General features: G+C 34.6%; 1 long non-coding RNA gene across 1 annotated transcript; it reads right to left on the reverse strand.

Annotated features, from left to right (window-relative positions):
- Nucleotides 1-1,309: 1,309 nt before the first annotated feature.
- LOC308619212 lies at nucleotides 1,310-25,162 on the reverse strand. The gene is made up of 4 exons (XR_014016141.1): nucleotides 25,044-25,162; nucleotides 7,449-7,670; nucleotides 5,843-5,931; nucleotides 1,310-2,269 (listed from the first exon to the last, which is right to left on the reverse strand). It is a non-coding gene; the product is annotated as an uncharacterized lncRNA (long non-coding RNA).
- Between the last annotated feature and the right edge of the window lie 540 nt (nucleotides 25,163-25,702).

Consider the following 25,702-nt stretch of genomic DNA (forward strand, 5'->3'; position numbering starts at 1 on the left):
GCTTTGGCATTTTTCTGTAAGTATAAATAGTTGACTGTGAACTATGCAAAGAGTTGTTTTACCTGAATTTCTTTGAGATCCATCAGATGTGGCCATTAAAATGAGCCAATCTCCTCCATTACAACTACTCACTGTGCAGGCTTCTAGTCAAGCATTGGTGGAGATAGCACAGCTCAATTTAAATTAAAATTCAAGGCAATGTAACTAAACAAGTTAGTCCTATCCTTTTCCCCTTACTTTCCCTTAGAGAGTTTTTGAAGTTAGGAATTTGTAAAATGAAAATATTAAACCAAATTTAATAGCAAAATGTCATTTTTATCATTAGTGAAACCAAGCCCAGTTTCCATTTACCCCAAAGTATAAATTGCCTCTCTGAGAAGTTCAAATTTAAGTCATGTCAGATTGGTGGTCTTTCTGAGTTTCAGTTTGGAACTCTTATTTGAAGTCATTGTTTCATTCAAGAGCATCTCAATATCAACAGCAGGTTTTCTACTTCAGCAAAAGCCTTGATGTACAGCAGTGCCATTGGGTCCAGAGGATAACCTCTTTGTACGTTTTTTTCTCCCAGTCTCACAGCAATGTTAAAGTCACTGATACCACAGAGCACATTTCTAATCCTGAGTATATGTCCTAATTTTGGCAGAAATCCACTCCTCCACTTTTATGCAATGTATTAACAACCAGCAATTTAATTGTATTTGTTGAGACTGTAATATCAACGTGAAGCATTCCTTTTTTGAAGCTCAAATTCTTAATATTTGCTTTCCCCTTTGCAAGAAATACTTACTCCTTTACTCCCTTGTCCCCTTAGGCTACCTACCTCATACATCAATTAAGAAGACATTTCACAAGGGATGCCTTTCCTCATCCTTCTAGGTGAGAAAGGCTCCCTGTTCCATGGCTCATACTATCTTGTCTATATTTACTACAATTAGTAATTATTCTTTAGACTGCAGGCTCTAAGAAATATGGACAATGCTTGCTTTTCCCCACCTTGTATTACCAGCACCTAATGCAGTACCTGGGACATAGTAGAAGTTCTATAAATATGTAATGATTGATGAATGAATGAATGAATGAATGAATATGTTAGTAACAAGATAAATGCATAAATCGTATTTGTAAAGCACAATACAAAGTAATTTCATTAATATCCACCCACTTATTTGTACCTTTATACCTTTCTCTTCATTTATATATCTTAGAATTACTTTTAATTTTATCAGCAGGGATACAGGATTTCATGACTAAATTTTGATGAAATGTATTAGAAATATTTGTGAGTAAGCACTATGCCATGGTGAGAGAGAGAAAAAAATAAAAGCTATTGCTATATTCTTGACTCAAGTCATACTCAATATTATTTGTTACATATTATATTACTCACACAAATGCATTCTCACTGGCATGGTATCACCTACATTATTATAATTACCATTTCCTTTCCAATCCCTTTAAAGCCCATATCTGACCCTTAGACTTATTAAATTGCATTGTTTTAAACCACTTCTCCAATCTGTCAAGGTCATATTATGGTCATGTTGAATTTTGATCTTCACAAAGTATTAATCAGTCTTATCAACTAAAGAGAACTGTAAATTACTAAATCCACATGCCTTTCTATCATCCTAGTCTTGATGAAAATATTAAATAGCCTCTGGCCCAGGATTGACCTCTACATATAAAACTTCTGTCCACTTTGGTTGAGGAGGAACTATAAATGAGTTTAATTGTTCTACCTACTTTGTTTCCAATAAATAGGTATCTGGTGCTGATCTATTTTGATAAATTTGTGAATGAATTCAATTAGTAATATTTTTATAATATTAATATTTAATGTCTGATTTCAAGTCGTGGATGAAAAAATGCTAACATCAATGAAAACTACTACTTGCCCAAATAGATTAATAATAGTAAGAACAATTAAAGTAGATTTTAAATCTACTGTCATGTTTATTTATTTTCCTGAATTGTTCCCACTGTGCCACTTCCTTACTTTCTGAATATGACAGGTTCGTGCATGACGTCCTCCTCTAGATGCTGTGCCATTAAGAAATCTCTCTGATTATAATAGGTGATTATCTATGATAGATAATAAGATAAATATGCTTGTGCATTTTCAATCACAAATCCATGTCTTGCACAATGAAATGATTTTACTTGTTGCTTGATCACGGGGACTTCTTCCTCTGAATAAATAAGACTTGACTTTGCCTCTTTATGCAGTCATCTGTTCACAGTTCTGCCTCTCTCCAGTAGACTGTGTCTCCTTAAAGACAAATGAATATTCATTCATCTTTGATCCCCACTGCTTAGCATGCGTAGTAATTGTTCAACAAATATTTGTTTAATAAGTTAAACACCAATATGCCATGAAGTAGGAAAATCTGGAGATGTGAGTGGTCAAGATGGGGGGTGTGATTAAAGGACCCCTCTGAATTCTAAGAACAACATACTTAGGATGGAATGCATGAGTAATCAAAGGGGCTGACTACTTGACAACTAGTATGTATTCAATTTTCAAATTCTATATTATAAGCATCCCTGAGTGTAATTTGAAATGGATAGACAGGAATTTTTATTTTATTTTTTCTAATGAGGAAGCCGTGTAGTTCTCTATTCTCATGGCCTCTGTTGCTTCCTATGAATATTTCTCCAATATCTTGACATAATCATTTTCAGGAAGCCAAGAGAGTCCAAAAGAAAATGACAAACAACAGAAATTGCTTTCATTTTCTAGTGTTTGGAAAAACATAAAAATAGGTTTAAGTTTTTCAACCATACTTAGATTTCATGAGATTTTACTTGGTTTATAATCAATATGATAAGATGCATATATATGTATATAGAATCATCATTCATTTTAAATTGGAAATAATGTATATTCCCATGGCTGATATGCAAACTGTCAATAATAAGAACCAAGCTTATGTCCTCCTAAGTCTTTTGTAGCCCCATTTTAACACATTTTCTGAAAGTTATTTCACTTCAACCAACCTAGATACTTTCTAAAAAAACAATAGATGACTTTTTAAAATTTTCATTTCAAAATGAAAATATTAAAATATGCTAAAAATTGGTGCAATAATGGAAGCTACAACTTACCATGTAAGTTTGTTTGTAATTGAGCAAAATATGTTCCAATAATTTTTGCATTGTATTTGCCTTTCTCTCTGTAATTATTAACCCTTTTTCTTTCACTATGGAATGTGAATTTTGATTTCTCATCTTCAAATTTGCCTTTAACTACATTTCTACCCTTATTTTTCTTCCGTCTGGAAGCTAAGTTTTCAAGAGAAAATTTGTTTCCACAAATATTGAACGTCTTCATATTAGGAATAATTCTAATGCAACTACTTTGTATTTGGAAATGTGCCACTGTGTTTAGGAAGGCCAAACACATACTTTTGGGTAAGTTCAAAAAAGATTACTCCAATGATTCAACCAAATATATTTCAAGCATATTGATAAGAATTTTCAAACTAATTGTGTGTGATAGCCATCAATTAAAGACGTAAAATGAATGCCTGCTATTTTAAAACATAATTAAGCCAAGGAAAAGCTGTGCATTACTAGCATGTTCTGTAAAGATAATTGGCTCAGTAACTAAATTCTAACAGCCCATTCACATTTCTAGATTTTAATTGAAGAATGGATGGAAATAGTAAGGTGAGCTCATTGCCCAATACACATAAGCATGTGACAATTTTAATTTCTGCAGAAATGCCAATATTGTATGAAATCTTATTAATAATGTGATGGAATACAGTGAATCATGCTGTGAAAGAAGCACATATTTGACTGTTGTACATGTGTTCACACACACACACACACAAACACACAGATACACACACATTTCTTTTCTCTCCTCTCTATTTTCATTTCAGCCCCATTTTTCCTTTTCTTAGATAACTGGTATCATGAATTGAATATAAATACTTCAAATCCATGCTTGAATTTTTTACTATATGCAAATGAATCCATGAAAAATACATGATTGCTTTGAGTTTTAAAAATTTGTATACATGTCATCATGCCAAATATGTAATCTTGAAAATCATTTATCATGTATATAATTAATTATTTCGAGTGAAGTATGGCACTGCATCTTAAAAATAGTTTATATGTCTTTTGTAAGCAGCATAAACTGGAATTTTTAAATTTATTTTTATTGTCTCTGTGATCAAATGTATTGTGATTATCGATCTATTTCTCCTTTATTTTTCCATGTTTTATCCCTCCCAGTACTAACTTCGTTTAAACACATTTTTCATTCTCTTTTTATGGTCTACCTTTTTATGAATCATATATGAAGTATTCATTTTTAGTGTTTTCTGAAAAATTCGACATATATTTCTAACCTTAAAAAGTCGAAAACTAATTATCTCATCTTCCGCCTAAGCGGTTCATGGACCCCTCAAATTTTAAATCTGATCTCCAGTATTTCAGTATATTATCTAGTGTTTTAGTTTTACTTTGTACATACCCCCATTGGCTATTATTTTTTACACTCAACTGTTATTCAGATTCATTCCAACATTACAAATTTCTTTGCTGGTCATTGTTCAGTGCACCTTCCTACTTCTTTTTATGCTTATTTTCTCTCTTACTGAAGAACATTCTTTGTACAATGGTCTCCAATCTTGCCTAAAACACATGAGAATTATGTGAGAAGTTTTTAAAGCTCCCATTATTGAAACACCACCTAGATCACTTCGGTTAAAAAAAAAAAAACTCCAAGTATTGGCTTCAGGCATCAGAATATTTTTTAATGCCTTCAGACAATTCCAATAGCTGCTGCTACTGCTTTAGTCATTTTTTGTTGTTGTTGTTACAGTTTGTGGGTGGTAATTCCTCTTTGTCTATGAATGAAAATTTCTTTACTTCTTGTTCTTGAGTAGTTTTTAAAAATGAGGTATAGAATTTTAATTTGGATAGCTATATGTCCTCAGTACTTTGAAGATATTATTCTGTTGTTTTCCAGCATCTACCTGTTTTCTGATAAGACAACAGATATTTAAGGCCAGCCCTCAAAAACAAGGCTTATTATTTCCAGGGCCCCCTTGAATTTCTGGGTTTCAACTCCTCCTCACTACTCTAATGTTGAATTTGTTTTTTCCCCTTAAATCCTGAGACTGGGGATCCCCCCCTTTTTTGTAGGCTTGTTCATTTATTGCTTGTTCATTTGCTTTTTATGTGTTGCTACATGTAAAAGCAACATATAAAAGAAAACACAAGTATAACAAACTGTGTGTTCAGATTGGAAGAAAGGATTCTCAATATCAATTCAGCCTATCCTATTGACTGAAAGCATTTACCTTGTTTCTTTTACAACTAACTTGAATATTATGAGTCTTACATCTAATATACAGTACTCTTCACCCTTCTTGGAATGTCTATGCTCAATAAGGACATTAGTTGATTTGTCACTAATATTGCTTTTCCTACATGTGACCTCAGAGTTCTATCCTGTCCCATATACACAGCATAATCTTATATTTTGTATCTAACTGGCATCAGTTTTCCTTTTTTTTCGATTTACTTTTAAGGTTTACTTTTAGCAGGACTGTACTGAAACACTCTTACACCTTAATAGATCTAATTGTCTGGACTTAAAATAATAGATTTCTGTATCACAGGGGCATTTGTCTTTACAGATACTGATTTCTGTTCTCTGCACATGTTTTCATGTTATATGCCCAGTGTAATATGAAGCGAGTTAATTTATTGTGTTACATATAGTAAAGAATCCAGCAGAATAATGTTATTTAGGGTTTTTTTCATTATTTCTATGAATAACAACAACATCAACAATAATAGTAATAGAAAAGATAATTTCTACCTGTAGCAAGTCTCAGTTTTTTCTTAAATGCAGTAGAAGGCCCTTCACACTCTATTTGTCAGCTTGGCTTCAGGTTTTCATTTTGTTGGCTAGAAGACAGATAAAGGGGATTATGGACAGAACTGAGCCTGGTTTCTGCTAATCTCCAACTTGAATTCTTTCAAGGGCTGCAAAATATGATTCAAGTATTTCACAGGCCTTTATAACCTTTGTCATCTGTCTGGTATATGTGCCATCGTGGGTGGATTTGGAACTGACATTTTATATCTCTGATCTCAACTGTATAAATATTTGTTTAGACTGACTATCAACATAGAACAGACATTCTCTTCTGATGTATGGATGATAGAATAGTTCTTATCTGGGTCCCTATGGATGGGGCAGGCACAAACTAACAGAGGGCAATGAGGCAAATTTTCAGTGAACTCAGATTTTATATTTTCCTTTAGGTAAAAGAGTGGTTGCTTCTATACCAAAAAACTATTTCTTATCATTTGGGTTACATTAAAAATATCTCATATATACAGCCATTTATCTGAATCTATAATAGTGACTTGGTTTTCTCAAATACATTATATATGGAGTCCTTTAGGCTGGAATTAAATTAATCATGGATGAATGTTTTTTTTTCTATTGACTTCCCATCTATTTACCCCTAGGAAAACTCTCTTAAATAATTAAGAGAAATATTTTAGGCAACATTATGTAAATCATCACCCTTATTAGATGAATTAATATTCTTGAAGTTATAGCTCATTTCATGGAAATCAGATTAACCTGATGTTATGGGCATAGTCATTTATCAGTAAGTTATTTGTTAATATGCTCAGTATGTGACATAAAATATGTAACTTTAATAAGAGAATGGATCACCTCAAATAATTTAGCAAATCTTGAAAATGATAAGGATTAAAACTGTGGATGTATAAAGGACACAGAAGTTTGGAGAACTTTAAAACCATCTATTTCTCTCCTGTTTCCCTCAGACAAGGAAATGAAGGCTGACACTTTAGCATGGTTTGGAAATCCTTCTAAAAATTATCTGACTTTCTCTTAGAATTAACAAGTAATTTAAAGTTTTAAGAACTGCAGAACTGATCACATGAATTACCATAATTTAGTCAAGAATTTTTTTGAATATCCACCTTTTGACAAACATTGTACATATATGTACCAGGCTGTAGAGATGAATAAAATCATCCTTAGTCTCAAATAACTGAAAGAAAAATCCCCCAATATTAGTGATTACTGAGGAATTAAGGATGATGCTATGAGAAAATTTTTATAATGTGAAATTTATTAAGTTAAATAAAATATTTTGCTTTTGAGATTAGAATGCCTTGTTTTTGTTCTAATGATACTGATGATAGATAGTGCTTGTATTTTGCAGAAGTTTTATGGGAGCAAAATAAAAACTTGGTAATGTGATATAAATTTGGTCCCCCAAGGCGATTTTTATTGTTATTTCTATTGGTGTTGTTAATGAGAGAAATTTCTGTGAGCTATTGGAAAAGAAAATGTGGATATCAATATCTCATCAAAAAGAAGGACAAAATAATGGATAATTAGAGAATATATATAACCAGTAAATTAAAAATATACTCACATGCTAAGGAAGCACAGTGGTGGAAGTTTTGCTCATCATAAAGCTTTAACAGTGAGTAGAAGGTATCTTGGTGTCTTGGGTGTGGGAAGATATGCTAACAACCAGTGATAGATCCGTTGTAAAATTTGGAACTGTTTCTTTGGTATTAAATTTCACTTAAGACCTGTGCTTCTGGACAGGATGGAGTAATAGGAACTGGATTTACTCTCCTGGCTTAAACTGCTTCAAGTAAAAAATATATATATATTAAACAATAATTTTAGACATTGAACAACAAACAACACAAGACAACGGTTGTATAAAGCTGTTAATTATAATGATAGCCCATAAAAACCAGTAGCATAATGTTTTGTGTAATACAGTTAAATGTTGGTGTTTAAACAAGTCCCTGGTCACCTGTAAAAAATAAAGGTGGATTCTCTTTTCATATTTATTAAAAAAATGAATTTCATAGGGATGCAGTATTTAAATATGTTAAAATACTACAATTACTAGAAGAAAACATTTTTGCTTTATTTAATAAAAGTTAATTTTTAAAATGTTTTTATATTTTTATGTGTTGCATTTATTGCTTTAAGATTATACAAATATGTTTTGATATAATTTAATACATGCAGCATCAACTAGAGTATTCAATACACAGAGTATTCAATGGGTATAGCCTTAGTAGTGGGACCAAATTAGCCCTAGACTAACTTGTTTCAGTTGCAGCCTAATAAGGCTTACAAGGAAGCCTCAAAATGATCAAACTATTTCTTAACTACCTCTTTGAGCAAAGTTACAAATATTTAAAAAAATACAAAAACGCCCTGCAACCAGTAAAGTAACATTCACAATATCTGACATGCAATCTAGAATTACCAGGGATGCAAAGACGAAGGAAAATATAACCCATAACAAGGAGAAAAATTAATTAATGAAAACAGACTGAAAAATGGTACAATCAGTAAACAAAGACATTCAAACAGTTATTATAACTAATTTTCATAGGTTCAAAAAGGATAAAGGAAAGCATCAACATCTTAAATAGACATATAGAGGATATAAAAATAACCCAAATTGAGTTCCTAGAGATGAAAAATATAGTTTCTGGGGCTTCCCTGGTGGCTCAGTGGTTGAGAGTCCGCCTGCCAATGCAGGGGACGCGGGTTCGTGCCCCGGTCTGGGAAGATCCCGCATGCCGCGGAGCAGCTGGGCCCGTGAGCCATGGCCGCTGAGCCTGCGCGTCCGGAGCCTGTGCTCCGCAACGGGAGAGGCCACAACAGTGAGAGGCCCGCATACCACACACACACACACACACACACACACACACACACACACTCTCTCTATATAGTTTCTGAGATGAAAAGTAAACTGGATGGGATTAAAAGAGATGAGGCAATGCAGAAGCAAAGATTGACCTCCCTGCAAAAGCAAAATTTTGTTATTATAATATAATCTGTCCCACTGAGTAGTCTAAATATAAAGTCTGAAATAAAAATGCCAGCTTGGTCATCTTTTTCCATTTCAAATTTGCTTTACCCTTTCTGGTTTGTGCTTCCAAAAATAATTAAAGTATAAAATTATGAAAATTATACTCAATGGTATTAAAATTAAGCATCTAGCCATTTTATGGATTGCCCTGCATAATGCAAATATCTAAAATCTAAATATTATGTGTATATATACATATATGTATATATACATATATGTATATATATCTCACTAGCAGAATGAAAAGAAAATATGAAAGTACAACACGGAGGAATATAGTAAAGGAAAGTAAAATTATAGTATTTTTGTTTTTAGATATAGCTGCTCTACGCAGTGGAAAAATGATATACGGATTAGCATATTTTATTTTCTGAGAAGCATGAATCAATTTGAAAGGCAAAAGGGCAGATGAATTTAAAGAATCATTAATTGAAATACATTATCAGTCTTCAATTTTTTTGTTACTGACAATATCCCCTTTAAGGTTTTCAAAATGCTGAAAGGTGGGATTCCAAGATTTTTAGTTGCTATAGAAGCAATTATTAGCAAATCCTTTCTTCTAATCTCATTACAGAAAATAATGCCCTTTGTGCCCAGAGAACTCCCATTAGAACAGATAGCTAGTGGGAAGCAGCCACATAGCACAGGGAGATCAGCTGGGTGCTTTGTGACCACCTAGAGGGGTGGGATAGGGAGGGTGGGAGGGAGGGAGACGCAAGAGGGAAGTGATATGGGAACATGTGTATATGTATAACTGATTCACTTTGTTATAAAGCAGAAACTAACACACCATTGTAAAGCAATTATACTCCAATAAAGATGTTAAAAAAAAAAAAAAAGGAACTGCATTTCGGAGCAGCTCAGAACATAGGGTGTAGCACTCTGGAGCTATCCCACATTTCCTGTGTCTTCTTAAATATTGTGTATATATGCTATGTATTTATATCTCCATCTAAATATACATCTATATCTCCTAAAATACTGTCTCACATATAATGAAGTCACAGTTTCCAGATAGTTGTTCTGGTAGTCATTAGACAAAATATAGTCTCATTTATTTAAAAAATGTGAAATGAGAGAAATGTACAAAAAACTTGATCCATCTTCTGACTGAATTTGTGGTATTAGTACCTTCAGAAGAGGAAATAATTAATTTATTGTAAATTATTTTATTCCTCATTTATTAGAGAGGAAATTTATAAACTGAATCTGTTAGGGCTTAAAGGGTTTTTTTTTTTTTTTTTTTTTTTTTTTGCGGTACGCGGGCCTCTCACTGTTGTGGCCGGTACGCGGGCCTCTCACTGTTGTGGCCTCTCCCGTTGCGGAGCACAGGCTCTGGACGCACAGGCCCAGCGGCCATGGCTCACGGGCCCAGCCGCTCCACGGCATGTGGGATCTTCCCGGACCGGGGTAGGAACCGGTGTCCCCTGCATCGGCAGGCGGATTCTTAACCACTGCGCCACCAGGGAAGCCCTTTAAAGGGTTTTTTTCCAGAAGATATTATCTGTGGTTCTCACCTTACACTGAGCAGTATATCACTAGTGAACAATCTGACAAATATGTACATTATTAAGTTATTTTATTTTAACCTGGCTTTTTAATACTATCATCTGATATACATCATATTAACTGACACTGCAATTTCTTCCTTGATTTGTATATTTTTTTCTACAAACACTTTGCATTCCAACTTCCACGTATCTGATTTACTCATCCATGTGATGGTCTTCATCTTCAGACATCTTGCTGTCTGGGCTGTTCAACCCTGTGACAGTAAAAGCACACTCACTAGGGACTAGGAGTTTGAGAAGGACTTAGAAAATTGTTTGACACCTGAAAAAACTGGCTCCAGAATATGAAAAAAATCTGCAAAATTGAGATCAAAACTTGTGTAATTAATATTTTCAACTAATATTACTACAACAGCAATGTTACTCAGCTTTCATATATAGTTATCTATAAATTATATTGGATATGTGACTTGGGCATATTTTAATGCATTTGATAACATTTAGGGTAAAGCTTCTAAAAGGGCAATTGCCTAGGACTCTGAGGAAGGTTTAAAAATGGCCCTGCACAGAATGAACTAGAAGTGACTTCAATGGGAGGCTGAGGCAGAGATGCTGGACCCGGAGAGTGACAGAGCAGGCGTACATTGGAGAGAGCTTTCCTATATAGGAGAGCCAAGAATTTGTTACTTATTGAGGGGGGAGCATGAAGGTAGGGGACCCTATAATGAGAATCCTAGAATAGCTTCTAGATTTCTAACTTGGATAAATGACAGGACTGTACTCTTTGGTGAATACTAAAGAAACAGCAACAGCAGCAAAAGTCGAAGAATGGAACTTTAACATATCACAATGCCACCTTTAAAGTAAATTTGGCATTCTTCTCCTTTTTGAATGAATGAAAATGCGTTAATTAAAGACATACACATTCACACACCTGCTAATAGCTGCTCTTCTGCAATCATGTGTTCTCTGTATAGTGTCTAAATATCTATTCCAGATGAAGTAGTGCTTAAACACTTCAATATGCCTCTTTTCAGCCAAAAAGAAAAACTGTCTATGACTGTTTCAACATATTTTAAATATATGTATAATCATTGCCAACTTATCTGCTTTGCAGATACTAGTTTCCTATACAATATTTAATATCTCCCTTTATTGAAAATGTCATTGCTCAGTATTATGATTGTTTTTCATTTTTATTATATGTCTGAATGTTAGGATTATTGATTAATCTCTTTATTAATGGAATGATCTCAGCACAATGTTAAATACTCTTCTTCTCTACCATTATTATATGTTATTTTAAAGATTTTCCATACAGTGAAAATTCAGGCTTTTTGAAGTCAGTAGGCTAGGCTCCAGTGAGTAAAAGAAATGCTGAAGAACAACAATATGAATTAAACAAATTTAAGTAGTTAAGAAAGCACTAATCTAGTCATTGAGAAATATATACTAATATTTACATAGTATGTATATATAAATCAAGTTTCAAAATGAGATAATCTACTGAACAAAATATCTTAAAATGTGAATTAAAAGATGTTGTAAAATCTCTATATGATTAAATTACAAAAATTTTTATAAGCTTGGAATATAAATAATAAGTGCATTTTTGTCTGGGAGACAAGTTGTTATCTGGGAAACCTCAAGACATTTTGTAGATTATCGAAATCACTTTACTATCAATCTTGAGCATTTCTCCTATCAACTCTATAATTAGTATTGCAAATTAGCATTATGACTCTATTTCACTATCAGGAACATTGAAGAAACTATTTCAAGTGCTAAACATTGGTTTTAACAAATAAAAAACAATTCATCTGAAGAAGATGTTACAATGAACTGAGGAATTAAAAGATCTCAAAGTAGAGAAATTTCACTGACTGCAGTATAAACAACTTGAGAGTAGACAGTTTCTGTTTTTCCTGTTTGCCCTCCAAATTTTGGAACAGTGTTATATGCACGGTGCAGGGTAATAAGCAAATATTTAACAAATGAAAAGTACTGAATTCATTACCTTGTGGTACAAATTAGGATTTCTTTTGTACTAACTAGAAGATTTTAATTTCAGCATTATGAATTATTAATGTCTTTATCTGATTCCCAGTTCTGTGTCAACCAAACTTATTTCAGTGATAATTAGAGGACTTCATGTTTATCCTATCTTCTAGGATTTCACTTTTGCATATCTGTTAATTCATAATTTTGATGTTTTTAAAGCACAACCAAAGACTATAAAAACACATAGAGCAAGCACTTGCCAAAGAACTCTAAATAAAACAGGTCTCAGATATGAAATTAGAGCCATGCTTGGTTATACTTCTAAGTGCTTCATCTAAAGAGAGACCTGCAACACTGCTGCATGCATTAATCACCTAGGGTGACTTTTAAACCTACCAACAGCTGGCCCCTCTATCATATCTGATTTTATTCAATAGTCTAAATGATAATAATTTTTTGATCAAGAACTTTATTTTACTGGTTGTAAAGGTGCGTGCATGCACGCGCACACAATCCCCAGTGCTTTTAAAAATTGTGGGACAGAATTAATCATAACTATTGAGTTTAAATGTCATTTATCAACTTACTAAAGTGCAAGCATGCAGGGAAAATAAGCTAAAGACAAGACTTCCATTTTTCAATTTATTTTTAAAAAGTCTTGTAGAGATCTTTACGAAATTAACACAAAATGGTGGTACCAAAAATCTTTTTGCTTTGTTTATTCCCTAGTCTGTGGCAATGTAAACAGTGGAAGTTAACCCAGAATTTAAGTTAAGGAAAGCTATATTGTATTAAGTTTAGCCAAAATTCTCTAACTTGCCATCATATTTTTTTCAAATAAATAAAATTTCTATTCTCTTCCCTCTCTCCTCATCTCCCTTAAGGTATGTCAACTCTAACCCCACCCCCCCATACACACACCTTGTTGCCTCTGACATTATCTCCTCTACTAGACGTGCTTTTGTACTTATTGCTACACAATAGTTCAACAATAAAATGTGATAAATGCAGGCAAAGGTGTTTCAAGAAAGAAGGTAAATGTCCTTACACATTTTCAACATAGAAACAGAATTTTTCAAAAATGAGTTACAAAACAGCAAAATTAAAAAAAATAGTTATAGATAAAGTTTGCAGATAATGTTGTCATCCCTCTTAAAAGAAGAGGGATAAGGCACAGAAGAAATATAGTGTTGAGGACAATGAAAATAAGCAGTTATTGCAATCTATTTATGCTGCATTCAATGGATTTAGAAGACAGAGGCTTGAGTGCTGTCGTTATTACTTGTTTGCCATTTGATGGTGGGCAAAATATTTAATTTCATTGGGTTTCTCCTTCTATGCCTCTAAAATGTGGATTCCCAGGCTAAGAAAGTATTTCAAATCTTTTCTAGGTCTAAAAGTCACAGACCTTAGTGTACCCTTTATAAGGGCCACATTTTCACAAAAGATAGCATTCTTGTAAAGCACCTTTATAGAAAGAAAAAGCTATATTTAGGAAGTCCACTCAGTGTCCAGGGTTTTCTGAAGTCGTACTGCTGTTTATAACCAGGTGTAGGCCAGTAGGACAACACATTTGCTTTAATAACTGTCCAGATTTCTTGGAGTTAAAGGTAAGATTTTCATTATTCTAAGTGTCGACCTAAGAAATTATTGAAAATAAGAATTGTTCTAATTTACTTCTTGAACTGCCCAGTTCTTACATGGCCTGACATGAAAGGTGATTTAAAAGATTGCATTTAAGTTTGGACATATACCCTTCATCCTGCTGTTTCATCACAGACCTCTTACAGGATAAACACATGCAACCATTTTGAGTTTCTGAATGGGAGTGCTCCTTATAGTATTTTCCCCTTATAAATTTCTTGCCAACTTACTCCAATTTGAATGCAGGTAGAAATTTATAAATTTCTCCAAGAACTTATTTTTATTTTTATGAATCTTACTGATTTTGTTTTAATACCGAGGACTTTATCAAATTCCTATACATTTGATAGAATAAAAAGCAAAAGCATAATTAGGAAAAATCCAAAAACCTCAAATAGAAAATAAGATGCTATGTTGTTAGTAACAGAAATTAGCACAAATAGACAGAAAAACTGACCACCATTGTAAACTGAGCTTTTAACTATGGGAGTCGCCAGGAAAAGGAGGGTTACCTGACTCAGGGGTCTTCTCCTCTTTCTTTGCCTTCTTTTAACAATCTCGAAAATTAAAGAAAGATTGAAATGACAATAAAAATAATTTATTTCCCAAACCATTTGAGAGTAGTTGCCAACACAATGCAATGTCTCCCCCAAATCCTCTAGTATTTCCTACAAACATATATCCAAATATAATCATGAAAATTAGGAAATTAACACTGACACATGACTACAGAGCTACTAATCCTCAGACCCCTTTCAAGTTTTGTCAATTATCCCCATCATGTCCTTCATAATAAAAGGATCAGCCCAGTGTCACATGTTGCATTTAGTTGTCCTGTCTCTTTAGTTTTTTAATCTGGAAAATTTTCTCAGGCTTCCCTTGAATTTCATGAACTAGAAAATTTTAAAGAATATGGATCAGTTATTTTGTAGGATTTAGCTGTTTGTATTTGTCTCATGATTATTCAGGATATGTGTAGTTGGCAGGAATAACACAGTGGTGAAGCTTTGTTCTTCTCACTGCTTCCTATCAAACAATTTTGGCAAACTTTTAACTTGTAACCTTACTGGAATATCATGTTACTCATTTGATTAAGGTGTATCACCCAGTCTTCTCCATTGTAAAGTTATTTTTTTCTCCTTCATTATTAATAATTTTGTGGTAAGGCACTTTGTAATTATGTAAATATCCTGTTCCTCATCAAACATAATTTACTCAATTTAATTATTAAACTCAGTATGAACTCATAGACTCCTATTTTATTCAATTGACTATAATACGTTTCTACCATTATTTATTTTGAGGCTTAGATTGTTCAAGATTTGTCCAAACCCCTTCAGTTTGGCTTCTATATCCTTTGATGTTTCCCAATTATTCTTTGATATCTCCCTTCTTCTTTTTTTTTTTAACATCTTTATTGGAGTATAATTGCTTTACAATGGTGTGTTAGTTTCTGCTTTATAACAAAGTGAATCAGTTATACGTGTATCCTCATATCTCTTCCCTCTTGCATCGCTCTCCTTCCCACCCTCCCAATCCCACCTCTCTAGGTCACAAAGCACCGAACTGATCTCCCTGTGCTATGCGGCTGCTTCCCACTAGCTATCTGTTTTAAGTTTGCTAGTGTATATATGTCCATGCCACTCTCTCACTTTGTCACAGCTTATCCTTCCCCCTCCCCATATCCTCAAGTCCATTCTCTAGTAGGTCTGTGTCTTTATTCCTGTCTTACCCCTAGGTTCTTCATGACATTTTTTTTTAGATTCCATATATATGTGTTAGCATACGGTATTTGTCTTTCTCTTTCTGACTTACTTCACTCTGTATGACAGACTCTAGGTCCATCCACCTCACTACAAATAACTCAATTTCGGTTTTTTTTATGGCTGATCCCTTACTTCTTGAAACAATAATATGTTCTAGGGTCATCTTATATTTTCCCTGTAGTGGTTCTAGAATCAGCCATTTCTCCAAAGAGCTTTAGTTCCTTCAGTTGGAGAGCTGTATTTAGAAACCAAGATCTGGACACTAGGTGTATTCATTACTCTTGGGAAGTAGTGGTCCCACGTACTCTCAATAGGCAGAGCTAGGGGATTTAGGTACATATATACATACACACATATGAAAACACATATTCATAACCATTTACACATATTCACAAACACATTCATAAACATATGCAAATATATTGTCTATGTTTATTTCTATAATGTCTCTATATTGAAAATCATGTGTTCACATTAACATCCTCCATTCCCTTTCAACGCCCTTTCATTCTAGTTTTTGCCCTTTTCATATTTTAACTCCCTCCACAGATATTAAAATAATACTGATTACCATATCCTTAATATCCTTACTTATTTGATCAATCTTCCTGTATTTAAGTAAATTCTTGTAGCTGCCACTTTCCCATCCACACATTTTCTCCACCTGGCACGGGTTATGACTATCTGTACAGAGTGGTCGCCAAGGCCACTTCCTCATGTGGATGCCTTTTCACACGAATCAGACTTGAGCAGTCAACTCCAGGCTCCCTTATGCAGACATCCTCTCCCCTTTCTCAGACTCTGAGACCCAAAGCCAAGTCATGTGGTTCCTTGAATGCCCACCTCCCCCATGCTGACAAAGGGTTATTTTACCTCACTTAATGGACTAATTTGTTCAAGAAGGGAAGGGATCACAGCACTATAAAGCAATTATACTCCAATAAAGATATATATAAAAAAAAGGGAAGGGACAAGGAAGGGGATGAAGAAAGGGAGGTGGACAGGGATGAACAGGTATCTTTTCTTTCTAAACAATATTTGAAGAGGTCCTTCATTTAGAAGTTACAAAGACATTATGAAGTATCAGCTGAAGAACTGAAACAACAACATATATTTACACGTCTATATCCCTACATCTATGACACACAATGTACATCTAATTTTATAGCAACCAAAATATAATTTAACAAAACTTATGATGCTTAGCCATACACTTTAATACTCAGCAACTTAAAAAAATATGCAGTGCCATTTGGCTGTTAACTATCAGTCCATTTATATGAATGGATTTGTAAAACTCCTAGCCAAGAGTGCTTGGGATAGCATCTCTACTGGTCCTTACTGGATCCTCTTCTTCTTTTGTCACTCTTTTCAGTCATTTGTTGATTCTCGATTGTATCTCATTGGTGACTTGCATGACCATTGGTAATCATATCTGGGCAAATACCCCAGCTTGGTGTCTCTCAAAGGGCTGACTGAAAACCATCTGCAACAGAATCAACTGTGGTACTAGATAAAATTCAGGTCCACAGGCCCTGTTCTGATTTCCTGCTCAGAAGCTCTTTAGAGAGTAATGAGTATTTGGAAAATACCTTAGCTAATTCTCACACATTAACACTGAAACCATGGTGTAGTTTGCATGTCTACAATTCCTCAAAGTTCACGCTTTAAAACACATAGGTCTCACCAACTACAGTTCTTTTATTTTAGCTTCATCAATTCACATTTGTTATTTAACCAACTTGGAAATTGCCAGATGTGTGAATAGCCACCAAAGTAAAATGTATCTATCTTCTGCAAAAATGTCTTCTACCAAATGTCTCTACAAAATGAAATGTAAATACCTTCTAAGATCTTGCTTGGAGGAATCTTACAGATTTTTAAAATCTTCCAGGTTTTAGGGAATAGCAAGTGCAAAGGTCCTGATGTTGGGAAAGCCACTGCAGAAAGAAAATCTGGATGTGTGCATGAGAGAATAGTAGTAGTAAACGAGCTTGGAGAGTAGGGCAGAAGAAATACTGAATAAAGCATGCAAGACAGGTAAAAAGTTTAATTTTTATTCTAAAGTGATAAGAACAGGTTTTGGGAAATAATGTGATATGATTCATGTTTTTTTGTGATTATTCTGGCTATTGTATTTGTTATAGACTATAAGGATTGGGGCAAGAGGGGAAGAAGCAAGGAAGTTGTGGAAGAGGCTGCCTATTGCATTAGATGAGGCAAGCAATGATGGCTTGGAGTAAGTAAAGATGGCAAGAGTAAGGTGAGAGTTAGGTGGATTCAGGATGTATTTTCAAGTTAGACTGGCAAGAATTTCTGATGGACTGGACATAGGAATTGTGGGAAAGTGAGAGTTTAAGGATGAATCTAACATTTTTGGCCTGAGCAACTGGATGAGTTATGGAGCCAGGAAAAACTGGAGTGCAATGAATGGATCAAAGCAAAATATTTAGTTTTATTTGCTAAGTTTGAAATGCCTATTATGCATAGATTGGAGATATTTAGTGGGAAATTGGAATTAGGAGTCTAGAGGTTAGGTGAGTACTTAGGGCTAGAAGTATGAATTGGGAAGTCATAAGACATCTTCCCATTAAAGTAATGGGACTAGGGCTTCCCTGGTGGCGCAGTGGTTGAGAGTCCGCCTGCCGATGCAGGGGACGCGTGTTCGTGCCCCGGTCCGGGAAGATCCCACATGCCGCGGAGCGGCTGGGCCCGTGAGCCATGGCCGCTGAGCCTGCGCGTCCGGAGCCTGTGCTCCGCAACGGGAGAGGCCACAACAGTGAGAGGCCCGCGTACTGCAAAAAAAAAAAAAAAAAAAAAAAAAAAAGTAATGGGACTAGATTAAAACTCATGAGTAGTTAAGGTAGATGGAGAGTGAAGGGGGCCAGGAATGAGCCTTAGGGCATTCTAACAGACTTTGAGGGATGGGAGGCATCACCAAGGGAGACTTCCAAGGAATGGTGAGTGAGGAGGGGAGAAATCTAGGAGAGGATGGTGTCCTGGTAGCCAGTGAAACAAAATATTCATTCTGGAAATTATGAGGTTCATTTTCCAAAGTTTTTTGAATTGATGATAATTTGAAACTTGGTATTTTAAAAAGAGCTTTAGCAAACAGAAAAGAGAATAATTTTCTATCATGAGTGATTGAGTGCAGTAGCATGGGGAATGGAAAAGTTGTGAAAAGGGAATCAAGAATCTATGTAAAAGACAATTTTAAACAAAAGTATTCATTTAAAAAACAAGTACACAATATTTAGACATTGTATTTTGTTTTTGTGTCAACAGCAGCTACAGCATGCTGTAAGTGAAAGATGAAGGATTACAGTTGAATATCAAATCAGGGAAAAAGGTGAAATAGTTGAATTCTTTGTAGATTTTTAATAGATTTCAAACCTCTATTGGTTTTGAATAATGTCATATTTCAAACATAATTTTCTAAATAATCATAACAATTTTAGAATCAGAATAAACATTATATAACCTTCTATAAACCTTATGTAAATGCACATATAGTTCATTTTTATGTGTAAAACTAGGACTCTGGTCTTCTGATTACCAGTACTATTTCTTATTGCAACACACTGTTTAAATGTATAGATGATTGAGAAAAAGAGCATACCAGTGATCTCTTAAATGGTTTACAAAATATTCAGTAATTAAAATTAGGGGAAATAAAGTTCATGAGGATTAAATTACAGGAAGAGTTTATAAGAGGGCAAAGAAGTAGGAGATGTATTTCCACACAGATAAATATGAGATTTTAGGAGAAAATGACCAAAACTGCATTTATAAGGTCATGATACTAGCTAAATGAAATAAAGACAACCATCATGTGAATAACATATAATTTTGAAGGTGAATTTTGAATATGGAGACTGATACAGATTAACATCTGATTATAATAAAAATCAGATAGGCAGGGTAACAAGGTCTTCTTCATCCAATCACAGCTTATCAGGAATAAGGGAACCTCTTGATACTTTGGTATGTGCCATTTTAGGACAATGAACTTGCTACAAAGTGAACACTTGACACAAGAAATAGTTTAGAAACATAAATATGATTCAAGAAATTCATGGATGGTGAAAGCTATGTTGGATTATTTCAAAAAGTTAGGGATGACTAGGTTAAGTAACTTCTCTTTTTAGTAACAGAATAACTGTCACATGAAAGATCTCACTATGCCATTGACAAAGATAAAATCCCGGGACGCCATGGCTTCACAGTCTAATAGTCTAGAGATACAATGTCCAGTATAGTGTCCATTAGTCACAAGTGGCTATTAAATACTTGAAATGTGGGCAAGTTTGACTTAGGAACCGAAATTTTAATTTTATTGAACTTACATTTAAAAATTTAAAAACACATGTGACTAATGGCTATAGTTTTTGACAGCACTAAGAACATTTTCATTATCATGGAAAGTTCTATTGACCAGAGCTGACCCATAACCTTTTAATTTAATTTTACATTTATTCCTCTTTGCTAAGAAAATCCTCTCTCTTACTAAAAAACAATATTAGCAAGATGGCTAGATATAAGCTCAAGATGCAAAAATCTATTGGATTTCTATAATCCAGGAACAAAGAGAGAGCTTAAAAATTATTTAAAATGGAAAAAAAAAACTACCTAGGAATAAGTCTAAATAAAAATGTGCAAGACATTTATGGAGAAAATAAAACCTTATTGAAAGATATTAAAGAAGTCTTAAATAAATGGAGAGGTACATCTTGTTTATGGATAGAAAAGACTCATCATAATGGTGTAAGTTTTCCCCAACTTAATTTATATAGTCAATACAATTACAATAAAAATACTTAATAGAGGTTTTACAGGATTGCCAATTCTGAAATTTATGTGAATGGGCAAGAACAGCTGAGACACACCTAAAAAATCCATTCATTCCAAAATGGTCCTGGAAAACTTAATTATTCATAAGAAAACAAAGAAATTGGATAATACAGACAAGTCGATTGTAAGTGCATTAATGGCCTGAATATAAAACAAAGATACACTAGAACTTTCAGAAGAAAATATACTATATCTGGGTAGCATTAAACTAGGGAAGGACATTTTAAGTAGAACAAAAAGACACTAAGCTAAAAGATAAAATTGATTTCATTAAAATTGAGAGCCACTATTTATCACAAGACAACATTAAAAAAGTTAGAAGGCATGAAATAACTTAATTGTGTCATATATAGCTGACCAAGGATTATTTGCTTGTATTTAAAAAACAATAGAAATAAATAAGAAAAAGATAAACAGTAGAAAAATGGACAAAAGATATTCTCTGGACTTCACAGAATAGGAAACATAGGCAACTATTAAACAAATGAAAGGATTCTCAGCCTATCACTAATTAGGGAGATACAAATTAAAATTGTTATGGACTGAATTGTGTTCCCTAAAATTCGTATGTTGATGCCCCATCTCCTAATGTGGCTGTTTGGAGACAGGGACTTTAAAAACATAATTATGGTTAAATGAGGTCATAATGGTGGGGCCCTTACTGATATGACTGGTGTCCTTGTAAGAAGAGGAAGAGATACGAGGGATGTATACACACAGAGAAAAGGCCATGTGAGGACATAGCAAGAAAGCAGTGGTCATCTGCAAGTCAAGGAAAGAGGCCTCAGGAGGACCCAAAACTGCCAACATCTTGATCCTGGACTTCCAGCCTCCAGAACTGTGAGAAGATAAATCTCTTGTTTTTTAAGCCACTGAATCTGAGGTATTTTGCTAGGACAACCCGAGCAGACTAATACAAGGAACAAAAGACTAGAATGGCCATTCTAACTGGTGAAGCTATAGAGCAAAATGGCTGAAAATTGATTCCATAACTTTGGAAAACATTTTGACATGAATTTTTAAAGTTGAATATTTGAATTCCCTACAACTCAGCAATTCTACTCTTAGTTTGTCTACTCTTTTACTTATGTTAAATCTTGCACATGTGTACCAGGAAACATTAAAATAAATGTTCATGGAAGTACTGTCCGTAATAGGCCCAAAACAACCCAAATATCGTTAATAGAATAATAAACACATTTTCTTGTATTTATACAATAAAATATTATACAGTAGTACAAATGAATGAACACTAGTTAAAGTGGATGAAACTTAGAAACAATGTTGAGTAAAAAAAAGCAAGCACAGAAGACTAAAGTATGATATCAATTTTATAAATCTCAATAATAAGCAAAATCAGATAAAAATTATGTGGATGTTGAACATAAAGCCAAGATCAGAGTGATTTCTTTGGTGAAAGCAGGAAGGTGGGATCAGGGTAGAGAACAGAGAGAAGACTCAGCAGTTTTGATTCTAGTTCTTAGTTTTGGTGGTGTGTTTGCAGGAGTTTTTATTATTTATCATAACTTACATACAATTAAATATATTCTTTTGTATATTATCTAATAATATTTAAAAAATCAAAATCCATTATATACCAAAGATAACCCCTAGACATTAATTCTAGAGAGTCCACTTTGAAACAACATACATAGTTACTCATAAATCTTCTGTAGTTGAAAGCTTTTAGCTATGAAATTCTTCCCCCTTCATATGAGGACTTTATGTTCCATAATGAAGGAAAATTGTTCCTACTTTGGGACAATTTGCCTTCTTTATTTAAGTGATGCTAGTCCTTTGGCTGCCTAGAAATTTTAAAAACAACTGATAACTACATCTACTGCCTGCAAGAGAATAAAGGAAAAGGAGCATAGGAGGCAATCTCATACATTATTGATAAACACATACAAAGACAATATTGGTACAAAGCTATTTCTCCATACAGCAACTCTGAATTTTATTAATAAATACATATATATATATCAAACATTAATAAAAGAATAAAATTATCCAATATGAGTATATTTGCTCTTTTTTTGCAATTAGTTCCAGGATTCTATTTTAGATTATTCATATCTGTGAGAGTTGGGTGTGTGTTTGTGTGTTTGGTTTTGTGGAAGTTGCACTGTGCTAAATTTTACATTTCTTTCTTGAATTAAGTGGCTTTTGTTATCCTTTGGGAATACTGAAGATAGCAACAGCAGATTACTACCTACCGGTAGAAAAGTATAAATAGCAATTTTAGCTGCTAGTGATTCTGAAATTGCCCTTAACTTTGTCCTTCTAAAAATGCTCCAAGAATTACCTTTTGCAAATCCACAGATTTACTATCCATACTCAAGTCATTTACGTGGACAAAGAATGTAGCCTGCGGTATCAGTAACAAAGGATGTTACAGCCATCAAGCCATCAGCCACTGAAGCCACCCCCAAAGCTGCACCCAAAGGGGATTCAGGATGGAGAAAACAGGATACTGGCCCTAGATAATTAAAGTGCATATCAAGGGAATGATTTCCATGAGACCAGATTCTTGCGTCTCACCATATATAGAAAAGTGCTAAATTTATTAACTTAAGATGTCTAGTTTCTTTAATTATCAGTAATCTTTTCTTTTCTTTTTTTTTTTTTTTTTTTTGCGGTACGCGGGCCTCTCACTGCTGTGGCCTCTCCCGTTACGGAGCACAGGCTCCGGACACGCAGGCTCAGCGGCCATGGCTCACAGGCCCAGCCGCTCCGCGGCATGTGGGATCTTCCCGGACCGGGGCACGAACCCGTGTCCCCTGTATCGGCAGGCGGACTCTCAACCACTGTTCCACCAGGAAAGCCCTAACAGTAATCTTTTGATGTCCCAACTACCTGGGTTTTTTTTGGCAAAACCCCCTAAATATCCTGTGCCCTCCCTTACCTCTTCAGAACAGTCCCTCAGAGCTATCTGAGAGGCTGTCTCCTGATTTAAGTCCTCAGTATGTCCTCCAAATAAAACATAATTCTCAACTTTTAGGTTGTGCATTTTTTTCAGTCAACATTTAATTGTATGGCTCAGGTAGGTACTATGCCTAGATGTAATGGGATGAGCTGTAAATTATTAAAACTAGATAAATTCTGTCAGCTCTACCACTAGCTGAGATCAGGCTTTCTTCTCTGGATACTTCTGTCATAGACCTTGGCAGATATGGGGTCTGTGTTGGTCTTAAAATTATTCTTAGAATTGTGGGGACTCATTCATTCTTTCAACAAATTTTACTGCTTATATTCTATGTGTCAGTTCCAGTGCTGGGTCTTCAAATACAGACGTCAACACAGGAAAATACAAGGATAAAACACATTTTCTACCATATTAACTTTTTTCATTCATTAATTCATCCTTAAGTCATTCAACATGCTTCTTCTTATTGAATACTGATGAGGGATCAAATGCTATGCTAAACACTGAGTATATAACTGCAAATGAGATGGATAGGCCCTGATTTTGATGTCACTACTATCTTTTGTCCTGCCATATAATGGGACAGCTTCATTATTCCCTTTACCCTAAGTTTTTTTTTTTTTTTTTTGCGGTATGCGGGCCTCTCACTGTTGTGGCCTCTCCGGTTGTGGAGCACAGGCTCCGGACACGCAGGCTCAGCGGCCATGGCTCACAGGCCCAGCCGCTCCGCAGCATGTGGGATCTTCCCAGACTGGGGCACGAACCCATGTCTCCTGCATCAGCAGGCGGACTCTCAACCACTGCTCCACCAGGGAAGCCCTACCCTAAGTTTTTATCACAAATTGCTAATGAAAATAAAACTGTTAGTGGAGTTTCAACATGCATAGGTAAATGAGAACAGAGAACTCCCCTTTCGCATGCCCCATTCTTCTCCTTCTAACTCCCTATGTGAACTCACTTTGTGCCAAGACCAAGAAGATGTGCCCCAATAAGAACCAAGCTGATTTCCTCACAATGACTGGGGCTATTGCTCACTTAGAAGACTTGATGCTTAATTTTGATAAGCAACTAGAAGACCATGGAGACAACCTATAAAAATGATTTGTCTTGGGAGAAAATACTAAAAAGGGTTAATGTGCTGTTCCACATGTCTAACCTCCTGGGATTAAACCACAGGCACCAAGGTCACCAAGTGTACGTGGCAACAATGAGCTAAAAATGAAAAAAAAAGCATCATACTGTTATTGTATTCATCTTCCCCCAAGGCACTCTCTTATAAACACCACAACCACTAAGGGAATTGAGAACAGCTTCCTTGTGGGGTAGGTTATATATGCATCTTTTTCCAAGAAGTTAAATCATATCCAGCTATCAGCACACCTTACTTAAGGTGATTGTAATGTATGAGATTAAATGTTCCTACCTGATTGGAAACCTTCTTGTCCTCAATTCATTGGCTATACTGGATTTTTTTTCTTGGGTCAGACCTTCAGACTTCTACCAGAAATCGTTCCTTTGGGGAAACCAGGCCTTCCCAGAAACTCAGGAAACTGAAATGGAGACAGCAAGAGAGAAGGAAATTATTTGGACATATAGACCTCAATTGTTTGGTTTTAAGTAAACGTCCAAGCAAACATCTTCTAAATGGTATAATAACTTCAGGGAAATTCACGGTTTATAAGTTTGTGTACTCATAAACTGAACATATTATGATAAGAGTACAGGTTGCATTTTGTGTCTTCAACTCAAGCAAAGACTTCAAAAAAGGCCCAGTTATCCTTTGTTCATTAAGACACAAAGAGAGGGCAAAAAGGGCAAGTTTCTAAGTCCTTTTCTTTAAAATTTACTTCCTTTCTTCAGTCTTCATCAAGATCTTCAGGAAATTAACCTTACTAAAGTTAATTATTCATAAAATAAACATACGAACCTGCAGAAGACTATTTCACAGAGACCTGTAATGTACAATATCCATTGCATACATGCACCATGAGCTTGTCTTTTCTAGCACTGGCATACACAAAACTCTGTGTGTGTGTGTATGTGTGTGTGTGCGCACATGTGTGTCTTTTTTGTGATGGAGCC

The sequence above is a fragment of the Mesoplodon bidens genome (assembly GCF_964165515.1).
Source record: "Mesoplodon bidens genome assembly, chromosome: 6".
Lineage (NCBI taxonomy): Eukaryota > Metazoa > Chordata > Mammalia > Artiodactyla > Ziphiidae > Mesoplodon > Mesoplodon bidens.